This window comes from Galeopterus variegatus, unplaced genomic scaffold, assembly GCF_000696425.1.
Source record: "Galeopterus variegatus unplaced genomic scaffold, G_variegatus-3.0.2 Scaffold82, whole genome shotgun sequence".
Taxonomy (NCBI): Eukaryota; Metazoa; Chordata; class Mammalia; order Dermoptera; family Cynocephalidae; genus Galeopterus; species Galeopterus variegatus.
The window spans coordinates 482,489-494,661 of NW_007726193.1; positions in this window are offsets into that span (position 1 = coordinate 482,489).

The window sequence follows — 12,173 nt, forward strand, 5'->3', positions numbered from 1 at the left end:
GTGGTGGGGGGGTGGGGGGGGCGGGGAGGGTGGGCAAGCCAGGTGGGAGGGGAAGGGTGGGGTGGGCTGGGGAATGGGCTGGGCCAGGGTGGTGAGCCAGTATTTTCAGCTTTATGAAGGTGTGTGCAATATTGCATGTGTGGGGCCGCCTGGCTCCTCACAGCTGCAAATGCTAGTCAGGGATCTTAGAGCCACAGGGGTTCCTTAGGGACCACCACTCCCCACAGGTCTTGGGTGAGAATGGATAGAGTGTGCCATGGAGGAAGAAGAAATTCTTGCCCGTTTCTCCCCCTTACATTCCAGCTTTAGTGCAATCTCTGTTGAACTTGGGAAGCCAGGATGTGTCCTGGAACTGCAAGGGATAGAAAAATTCATGTTGACCGATGCCCTTATCACGTATTTTCTTCTGCTTAGACTAAATGTGGGGTTAATTGTAATCCAAGAGTATCCCTTCGAAGGGTTAGCAGATAAACTGTATGTCTTAAATTGTTTTCTAAACTTCCATATTTGATAGGATTTGTAACATTTATTTATAATTAATATTGTACTGTTACAATCATACCTTTTATGTTATAATGTAAAGTTATTTTGAGCTGTTTGGAACATTGTGAAGCAGTGGGACAGCTACAGTAGTTTCTATAAAAACTAAACAGTAACATTTATATATTGCATCAGGAGTATTTTATTCTATATATAAATATATATATATATGGTAAATATCTGTCTGTTTTATAAATATAATCATTTAAAGAAAGTATCGTTATGACACTATCTGCCATATTTTTATACATTTGTGATATGAAGTAAGTATTATAATTCTAATAAAGGGAGTTGAATTGTGGCTACATGTGACTGTAACAGTATAAACCTTGCTCAACTTTTAGGCCCGAGCAGTAGCCTTGAGACATGATCCTTGGTAGCAGACGAGATGCAGCATCTCTTTCCAAATCTGCAGGGGAAGAAAGTGGGATAGGCCAGTGAGAATCCCAGCAGGCCTCGTTTCTGTCCTCACACACTTGGCTCCTGTTTGTGTCCAGGGACATTACTTGCATGCACGGGGAGAATAGATTGAGGGTAACTCGTGGGTCTTTGCAGGAGAATGTGCTCTTCCACTTAGCATTAGTGTAGAGTATAGACCAAAGATTTGCCAGTGAACATTCCTTGTGAGGTTGTAAGAGGCACCTGTCTGCAGATTTTGCAAACCAGCTCTATGCTCATGAATACTGTCCACTGTCCTGGAGACTCTTGGCTGGTGGAGTGTGAGATTCATGTGTGGCGTTTCTATTTCGAAATGCTTTCTTTTTTGTTATTGCTCTTTCCAATATGTTTTAAAGGCTCCTGAAGCAATTCCAGATGTAGAGAAAATTGCTATATCCATTTTTCTTACTGGGACTTTCCATTTATAACAAGGTTCACACACACACACACACACACACACAGAGAGAGAGAGAGAGAGAGAACAGGATCTATCTTTCCCTCATTATATCTCTTTCAACTCCCAAGTTACTCTCAAGTATCATCAAGGCCTTTGGCCAGTAAGTGTTATATCGCAGTGTCTCTGGGCCATCCTTGATATCAGTAGTATTAGACTTTTGGAAGTAGTTTCTTAGCAATAATGTTTTTAACGGTCCCTCTTACTCCTCAAAGAGGTAACTTCTCAGTATTAATCGCTTGTTCCAGAATTCTGAGAGTGTCAACCCCTGAATTAAGACAGCTGTAATTGAAATGTGCTGAGTTACTGTTAACCTTCCCCGAAGATTTTGAGAATCATAGCTCTGATGATTATGAAGATTATGGAGAAAAAGGTCTCAGTTTCTTTGAAGCTTAAATTGTGTGCATATTGCATTTTTATATAAATACTATAATGATGTGTATTGATTATATATAGAGGTCATTTTAAGGTGCTTTTTATTTAATTTTAATAAGTGTAATAGGCACTAAAATGAAACTCAACTGGGTACTATCATTGAAACCATTTGATTCAAATCAATAGTTTTGCATGCTCTTCAGTTCTTTTTCTATCTTGTTTCTTTCACCAGTTCAGTACTGTTTGGGTAGTTCTGAATTCTGGCTTTTCCCAGGCAACTTCTTGGTTATATAAATGAGGTGGACCCTCAGCAGTTTTTGCCTGGATACTAATTAAAGGGTGTATATTTAACTCTTCTTTTTCATAATAGATCTGTACCTTGTATTCCCCTTTGCAAACAAGAAATTACATATTTTCTTCTGGAAAGACTTCTCACTGTGCTGTATGCTTAGGCACTGCGCGGTCCCATTGCCATATTGTGGCATTCGAGGCTCGTTGTCACCTAGGGGCTGGTTTCCCATGTTGTCATCCTTGCGAACACTGGGATCTCAGATGTTTGCAGAACATGTGTATTTATGATGGTTCTTCAATGAAGGGCTATAGAATAATTGCCTTCTACCTAAGAGCAAAGTAAACCTAACTGATGAAGAGTCAATACGTACTTTTTGTACATTCCCAGATTTGAGCCAGAAAATATCTACAATGTTTTCAACTAGTGTTTTTTGAGGTAGCTCTTTTATCCTCTTCTCAGCTTTTGTCTGTTCTGACTTTTCATTGGTCCTCAGTAAGCTGTAAGTGAACTACAATCCGCATTTCTAACTAATTCTCTTCCTGCTCACAAAGGGGTTGGTAGTTTTCTCTCAGATCTAATGGGCCCTCTCTAAGCTTTTAACTGTAGTTTTCCCCTCTGGTTGATGAAGAATTATTGACCTCACAAAGATTGCCATCTGTGATAGGAAGGACTTGATTTAAAGTCACAAATTTGTGCTTTCTTTAGGAAGGGAATTTATGACGTCCATGTTCTATTATCTACCCTAACTTTCTAAAGGATAAAAAGAGTGAATGAAGGCTTATGAATTACTTTGCTTTATGAAAGTATTGCTGATCTTTTAGGGGGGAAAAAAAGCCTCTGCTTCACTCTTTTTCTACTTTTACTTCTCCACCATCCTATTTTTCCTTCTCTAAAGTTCTAAATGAACTTTAACTGAACCTTGTTTGGTCTTGATCTGAAGTTTAGCCCTCTCTTCAGAGCCCAAGACCAAAAAGAAGTGCTCCAGGCTAAGGGGCTCAAGTGAGCTGTCTCTACAGCAGCGGTTCTCAATCAGGGGCGATTTTGCCTCCCAGGGCACGTTTGGCAATGTCTGGAGACATTTGGTTGTCAACTGGGGGTGGTATGTGCTACTGGCATCCAGTAGGTAGAGGCCAGGGATGTTGCTGTGAACATCTTACAGTGCACTGGATAGCCCCCCAAACAAAGAATGGTCCAGCCCCAAACATCACTAGTACTGAGGTTGAGAAACCCTGCCCTACACCATTCCAAGCCCACCAGCCTGCAGAGCTTGGCTCTAGCCTTGTTCTTCCAAGTTACATAACTGCAGGTGTGAATTCTTCAACATCACATTTCCTGAAAGAGTCTTCTGCCACTATTCTTGAATCCTTGAAATCCTGTTGTTCGTTTCCATTGTCTTGGGCCTGCTAAAAGGTGCATAATTTGGGAAAAGACCAGAGTTACTTTGTTGGTGTTTGAGAACTTAAATTTTAGGTTAGCATTCTTAGAAAATCTTTCATAGAGCCATGAGGCTTGTATTTAGAAGCAAGCAACAGCCTGGCAGATTGGCATGATTTTTACCAACTGCTCAAAGGCATCCATGGCTTTTAGCTGTGTCTCCCGAAAGAAAATGTCTTTGTTTTTTATTCAAGTCATTTAATAGCTCTTTACGAATATTAGCATATGACAGACCGATTAGAAACAAAAAACTTTATTGGTGGTTGTGATGTGGCTGTTATAGAAGTATTTGTGGTGTGTGCTTTGGTTAAAACATGCTTTAAGATTCACCATATGCAGTTGTACTTTAATTCTAAGCTCAGAACTATGCTGGTCAGTCTCTAGTCACGCTGTGTATTATAAAGTATGTTGTGATTGTAGAATTAGCCAGTTTAGCATGTTCCTAATCTGAAAATTAGTGGACTACACTAGGAAACACTATCCCGTTTCCCTTCCCAGCACCTCTTAGTTAATATCATAGTATCTTCACCTCTTAAAGTAGTTTTTAGAGTAAATAAGGAAAAAAGCCATTTATTTTTCTTCTAGCCATGTATTGAGAATGACTCATAAGTATACAACTTTTTTTCAAAGGCCAGAGGATTACTTTTCAAATGTGTAGAAGGATCTGTCCATTTCTGTTCACCTAGGTCCTGGTGGTGTCCGAACTCTTTCAGCAAGGGCAATAGCTCATTGTGATTCATTGCTAGAGCTCATCTGGGACTCAGTAAATCTGCATATTCTCTCCTGGTCAGAACACATTTTCTGGAGAGCATTGCTTTTATATCTAGTAGGTTGTTACCTCCTGCGTTATAGTGGAATATTGAACTCCACGTGGGTACTAAAATCCACAGATTCATACTTTTTTGAACTGGGAATGTATAATGATACACTGAACCAAGTTAGAAAATATTTCCTTGCCTCCTTCAGCTCATCACTAATAAAGTGTGTAGGCAGAGAAAACTTATTTATGGTTTAAAAAATAATAATTCTGGTTTCTTTGAAAGGGGCTGCAGGAAAGACAGTACAAAGTGCTGTGAGCATTCTGTCGCTAGTCCCCAGGCCCAGAATTGCACGAGAAGGTCCTCTTAGAGACTTAAAAGGCCACTTACAAAAACAGAAAACAAAAAACAACCTTGGAAGTGATTACGATTTCTTCCTTTTGCTTCTTGATCAGCTGAGATAGAGAATATCTAGAGGTCTAATTCAGCTGATTAAAGAATTCTGTCTCAGAAACCATGAGTAAGAAACCAGGCAAGAAAATGAAATCCCTCATCTGTCTGTATACACACAATGTGGGACCAGTAAGGTGGCTGGGAAACTCTGGGCCTGCTGCCCCATTTGATTCTTTTTGTTTTTTTTAATTGAATGTACTATACAAGATGGTAAACTTTTGTACGAGCCAATTACGTGGATCTTCATTTCCCACAGTGCTTTGTTAATTCATCAGCCTTAGGCCTAGTCCTGACTCCACCTTTCTGTGTATTTCCTGTAAGCTACTAAATAAGATCATGACCTGCCTTGCATTTTCATTCATCAACTGTTTACTCCCAAATTTAAGGGAAGTTTGTCTCTTGTTTTGCCAGAAAAATTTTGTAATAGTCTGTATGCTGGATTTGTAGGGCCCGCAGAACCACAGCAGTGAAACTGGTTTCACTTGTAAGGCCCTTCATTTCCCATGAGGTTAAGCTCTCTAAATCCCATTTGATCCTTGGGTCATATTTTGATCCTCCTTTGGAATCTGAAAATCGGTCTCCTTGTTGTATGCAGATTAGAAGTTGCCTTGTTCGCTACTCTTCCAACGCAGAGTATCAGGGAGAAAGAGGCCTTATCTGTTCCTCCATCCCCTCTGTTTTGACAGACTGCTAAGAATTCCTCAGGACGTCCTTTGGTTGGGGATTTTACTTTCCCAAAATACTGATCTGATTCATTTCAGGCGTAGACAAGCTTGTCCTAGTGCCCTGCTTCAGGTCTAATCAGAAGAAACCCAGGAATAGAAAAGGTAGATGCCTTGACTTTTGTCCCTGTTGTGGGACTAACGTGTTTATTGCCAGAGTTGTCAAAAGCTCCAGTTCAAACTCTGTAGAGTTTCATGAAAAGAACAATGCTTTTCCTCCTAGAGAGTTTGTAAGTTCTCCACAACAGCTTAGATTTTCCAAAATGGAAAGCAAAGCTTGCAGAAAATCTGTTTTCACTAGAGATGTACAATTGATTCTAGTCATCAATTTCCCTCTCCTTGTTTACTCTTTGGTCACCGATTGAGTCAGGCTGGATGGGTAATGCGGTGGTTAAAAGAAGTAAATTGTCACTGTAAACTTGGATTAACAGGAACAAACCAAACAAAAGAGTTGCCCCAAATTCCTATCTCCAAGAATTACTTTGTGCCATTTTAAATTCAGGTAGTTATTCTGTATATACTTGGACAACTATTCAGAGCTTCTTCAATCTCTAGTAAGTTTAAACGTGGTGTCTGGGAAGACACAGGGCAGGGTGACATTGAGACCCTGTTCATTCTTGAAAACAAAAACAGGGATAAGCCAGAAAGATGTGACATCCAATTTGTGGTAGATGAAGAATCAGTGAAAATTCCTAATTGCACAGACTTTATAATCCATTATATAAAGTGTAATTCCATACTTTTTACTGTGGCAAGGGTGTGACGTGGTTGTTAATCTTTTTAATTTTTGAATCCAAACTGAATTTAAAGTGTTGAATTCTTAAATTCCTCACAAGCTAATTATGAACCATTTGTAAAGCGTTTCTATAACTCTTTGTATCATGTGTTGGTACATCTTATCAAGTTTTTTCTGGCATGTATTCTATTCTAAACTTCTGTAAAATTTCTATTGTTGCTGTAAATATTATACAAATATCTATTCCGTGGTAACCTTCATTATCAGCATGAAATGGTTAATTTTTACTGAGCACAATGTATTTTTGAATGGATCTTCCCAAATGTCTTTAATAAAATGCAGATTTTGCACTGACTGATGTGACTGCCAGGCTATCCCAATCTTGAGCACTGTGGTCCTTCATGTTTAAGCAGCAAGCAGCTCCATTTTAGTTCTTTCTTTGTTAAGAAAGAACGCATTCAAATTCAAATATGGGATAATGGACCTTTGAAGATGTAATCAGTTTACGGGACAGAAACTAATGTAAAGCAAGGCAAGTCCTGTTACTTAATGATATTGATAAGTTTTTTCCTATTTTTAAAGCTTTTTCCCTCTTACAGCATTTTGAAAACTTTGTTTTCTTTTACACTCAAGTGTTGTCACCTTTGCACATTGTTAGACACTCACTCAGTGGTTTGAGGAGGATGGGAAGAGATGGCAACCTCATGCTTGGTGCTGTGGAGAAAGCAAAGATGGACAGCCTAATGAGGGTTTCTTCTTGCACTAAAACAGGGAGTGGCGAACTTTTTCTGTAATGAGCCAGATGGTAAAGACCTCTGTGGGCCGTCAGGTCTTTGTCACCACTACTCTGCTGTTGTAGTGCAAAAGCAGCATAGATGATATGCAAATGAGTGAGTATGGCTGTGGTCCCATAAAATTCTGTTTACAAGAACAGCCATAGGTCACTGACCCCTGTTTTAGGCCCTCACTTTTGTCATTTAGTGTAAAACCAACTGAGTAAATGCACAATTGGGGGAAACAACTTAAATTTCATGGTAACTTATATATGAAATATTCTTCAGTTTTCTTTATCTTTCTAAGCAAAGGGTAGGAGCTAGAACTCAGTGCTTTGCATTCTTAAAAGCACTATATCAACCACTTCTTCTCTCTGAGTGTCTCCTTAAGTGGCATGGAAACTTGTGGCCTGTGATTTCAACTATACTTTTATCAAGACTGAATCAAAGTATCTGGGGCTTATAGCTTTTTTAATGCTCGTAGCACTTACTATGGCCAGGCACAGTGCCAAGTGTTTTACACATTATTACATTGACTTTTCGCAACAACCCAATGAAGTGGGTACTATTATTACCCCCGTTTTGTCGATAACTTGCCAAGGTCACCGAGTTTGGAAATGGCAACACTAGGATTTGAAGCCAAATGTGTTTCCTGTAAAGCCTATACCCTTAAACACTGTTAAAGTTACTTCATCTCTATGTACAGAAACTGACATGGAATGTAATGATGGTCACATTCAGATATTGTTTATTCAACTAACACCAAAGTTCAAATTTTCAAACAGTTTCCAACAGAGTATATAAAAGGGTTGCCTGAAGGGACTCTAGGTGCAGAAATAAAGGCAACTTAGTCAAGTGAAGGAAAAGGATAACAGACTTAGAAAAGGCTGTCTTTATTGATGGGATAAATATACTAATTGGAGCATGTAATGATGAGCCCTCACAATATATGACATTCTTTTCTAAAAGTTCACAACAATTCACATACCACGTTCCATTCCATCTCCCAGCAGGTGGTAATTGATTTGATTTGAGAATGGAACATTTCATTGAAACAAGTCACTGGAGGTCCAGAGGCTGGTGAAGTGGTTAATAGCTTAGGATCTGGAGTCAGATTGCCTGAGTAGAGTCCTGGCTCCATCACCTACATCTCATATGACTTGAGGCAAGGTACTTAACTTCTATTTGCTTTAGTTTCCTTATCTGTAAGTGAAGATAATCATAGTACCTACCTCATAGGGTTGTTGTGAGAATCTAATGAGATGATAACTTGCAAAACACTTGAGGCTCAATAAATATTAGCTATTATAACATTATTGTTATTATTTGTGCAGCAGCTCCATGAAGTTGAGAAGGAATGTCACTAAATCTTGATGCCAGTTCCAGAGAGCTCATTGGGTGGCTGCTAAACACTTTAGATGCATGTACCCTATTTGATCTTCATATCAGTCCTATAAGGTGGTTGGGGTTAAGAACAGCACAGCTTGGAGCTAGTCTTGGGATTACAGGGGGAAGAGACAGCATTTGTCCAAAAGCTCACTTTAAGGGGTACAATTTTCTGGGCTCTGAGAATGGATTTATAGCAGTACCTCTATTTTGAAATACCTTTGCTTTGTCCAAGTGACCTCCTCCCACACTGAGTACCAGAATTAGCTCAGATTTTTTTCTTGATATTGGCAACACTTAATGATTACTTCTTTGTTTATAACATTTCATTTAATTATTTAAAAATCTGCAAAATGTTGTGTATGTTTTACCACAATTAAAAAAAAATCTCCAAGTGTAGACCACACTCCAGCATTTCTAAAAATAAAGGAAACATGTTAAAATAAGGTAAGAGTGAGTTTTTGCTACATTATATTTTTTTAATTAAAAGTTTCCCCCACAAAAGAAATGATACTCCAAACACAGTTTGTGTGTTTAACAGCACGATTCTCTTAGGCTTCAGATTTCCTTCAATAAAAGTTTTTTTTTTTTTTTAATACATTCTGTCATGAATTGAATGAAGTAAATAATTAGTATGCTGTCAGAAGCAAATAATGCACAAATGTTTTATGGATCTCAATATCTCGTTGTTTACTAAATTCTGAAGTATTGAGCACTTTCCAATGTGATATCCCAGCTGGTTTCTTTGCAGAAATTGACAAGTTGGTCCTAAAATTCATATGGAAATTCAAGGGACCCAGAATAGCCAAAACAATCTTGAAGAAGGACAAAGTTGGAGAACTCACACATCCCAATTTCAAAACTTACTATCAAACTACAGTAATGAAGACAGTGAAGTAATAAATTGTGAGTCCAGAAGTAAACCTTCACATTTATGGTCAATTGATTTGGACAAGGGTGCCAAGACCATTCAGTGGTGGTGCTGGGACAACTGGATATCCACATGCAAAAGAATGACGCTGGAGCCCTGTCACATACCATATACAAAAATTAACTCACAATGAATCAAAGATCTAAATGTAAGAGGTAGAACATAGAACACTTAGAGGAAAACATTGGGGTAAATCTTCATGACCTTGGATTTGGCAGTGGTTTCTCAAATACGACACCAAAAGCACAAGCAACCAAAAAGAAAAAAATAATTGGACTTCATCAAAATTTTTTAAATTTTATGCTTCAAAGGACTCTGTCAAGGGAGTAACAAAAGTAATGCACAGAATGGGAGAAAATATTGCAAATTATATATTTTATAAGGGAATTGCATCTAGAATATACAAAGAACTCTTACAACTCAATAAGTTGTAAGCTAATTTTAAAATGGGCAAAGGATCTGAATAGAAATTTCTCCAAAGAAGATATACAAATGGCCAGTAAACACATGAAAAGATGCTCAACGTCATTAGGGAAATGCAAATCAAAACCACACTGAGATACCATCTCACCCCAGTTAGGATGGCCAAAATCCAAAAGACGCTGAAAGATAAATGCTGGCGTGGTTGCGGAGAAAAAGGAACTCTCATACATTGTTGGTGGGAATGCAAAATGGTGCAACCCCTATGGAAAATGGTTTGGAGGTTCCTCAAACAGAATATTACCTACATGAAGTATTTAAATTATAGGACTGGATTAATGTTTAAACAAGATTGAACATTTAGTCTTCTGTGGAGAGAGGGGGACTTAAGACAAAGGTTCCTACTACCTAAAGGATGGAACTCAATAAGGAGACAAGATTAATCATACGTAAGATTTCTCTGTACAAATAAGTTAAAATATGAGTTAAATGCATGATCCTGCCACAGTAAATAATAATAGTAATGGTGGTATTGTTGGTAACATTGGCTGAATAGGTTTCTTAGTTGCCCATAATAGTATTAACACTCACCTGTCATGGTATTCTCAACACCAGGCACCACTTGACCCAACAAAAGAAGCATGAAAAACAGTTTATTGAAAGGACAGTGAGTAATAAAATGACTAGTACTGGAATAGAGTGTTCATTGAGAAAAGTGACTAGAGATGACACTGGAGGTGTCGGTGATGGGCCATAATAATCATATACATTGTATATTGACAAAATAAAAATTTAACAAAAAAAAAAAACCACAATGAGATACCACTTCATACATACTAAGATGGCTATAATCAAAGCTAGGTAATAATAAATATTGCTAAGGATGTGGAGAAATTGGAACCTTCGTACACTGGCTGGTGGGAATGTAAAATGGAGCAGCCACCTGGGAAAGTTATTCCTCAAAAGGTTAAACGTAAAGTTATCATGTGACTTGGCAGTTGCACTCCTAGGGGTACACCCAAGAGAAATGAAAACATACATCCACACAAAAACTTGTACACAAATGTTCTTAGCAGCATTATTCATAATAGCCAAAAAAGTGGAAACAACCCAAGTGTCCATCAGTGGATGAATGGATAAATAACAATGTGGTATATCCATGCAATGGAATGATATTCAGCCATGAAAAGGAATGAAGTGCTGATACATATTACAACATGAATGAACTTTAAAAACACTATGCTTTAAAGACAAGAAGCCAGTTACAAATCATGATTGCATTTATGTGAAATGCCCAGAACAGGCAAATCTATATAGAGACAGAAAGTAGATTAGTGGTTGCCTAGTTTTGTGGCGAATTAGTAGGTTGGGGCCGGGGGAATGGCTAATGGGTGCAAGGGCTTCTCTTTGGGGTGATGAAAATTTTCCAAAATTGTGATAATGGGTGCACAAATCAATATTCTAAAAGTCATTGAATTGTACACTTTAAGTGGGTGAAAATTGTATGGTATGTGAATTTTATTTCAATAAAACGGTCACTAAACAAAAGTTTCCAACATGAACAATTACTTGGAGAACTTTATCCCTGCCTCACAGTGTTTCATTTTTTGTTCCCTGAGCTGTACTCTTACTTACCTCCTGTGTTTGATATGGAAGCCTGTTGTGGAAGTTCTTAACTCTTGGGCTACTGCCATTTTCTCTGACTAACTGTGTCATGATCAGAGTTAATTCAACTTTCCAAATAAGGGTCTTTGTCCAGACATTTTGTCCAAAATGGATTTGTCCATGTGTCCTAAGACTGGGGTCTTCCCTCTCCCCCAAAGTGATATGTTTACATTTGAGAGAAGATTGGGCAGGGAAAAGCATTTTTCCAGGTTTATGTATACAGCGCGGGGATTAGAAAGATGCTGGGTTGAATAAAGCTGTTCTGAGCCCCAAAACACGAAGAAGGAGATTTGGGACTTTTAGGATGCTGCCTGTTCACAGAGAAGGTGAATGTGACATCCAGGATCAGGTTAGTGAGTCCATTCTCTCACCTTGGCATTTGAAAACAAAAAGTAATGAAATGAGTGGCTAGCAAAGGCTACACTGCATTAGGGGCCAGAACAGTCTTTGGATTCCCCAGTCTCTTTGGAGGGTCCTCATCCTCTGATTCTACCCCCTCTCAGCTCCTACTTTCCATATATCTCTCCTGCTCCCTCCCCGCCCCGCCCCAGGAAGGGACCTGAAAACTGAGCTATAGATGACAAATGAGACTTAAACTGCCATTCTCCCAAGCTCCCTGCTTACTGAGCTCCTCCGGGAAGGGAAGGCCAGGCCAGGCCCATTCCTTCCCAGAGGGGTTTCAAGCATCAATAGCAGGCATGTTTGTGTATTATGAGGCAGTTTGGACGGTGAGAAGCCTCCAGAGGAGAAGCCACATGGTCCTTTTTATGATGTGCATCCTGACCACTTCCTGCAA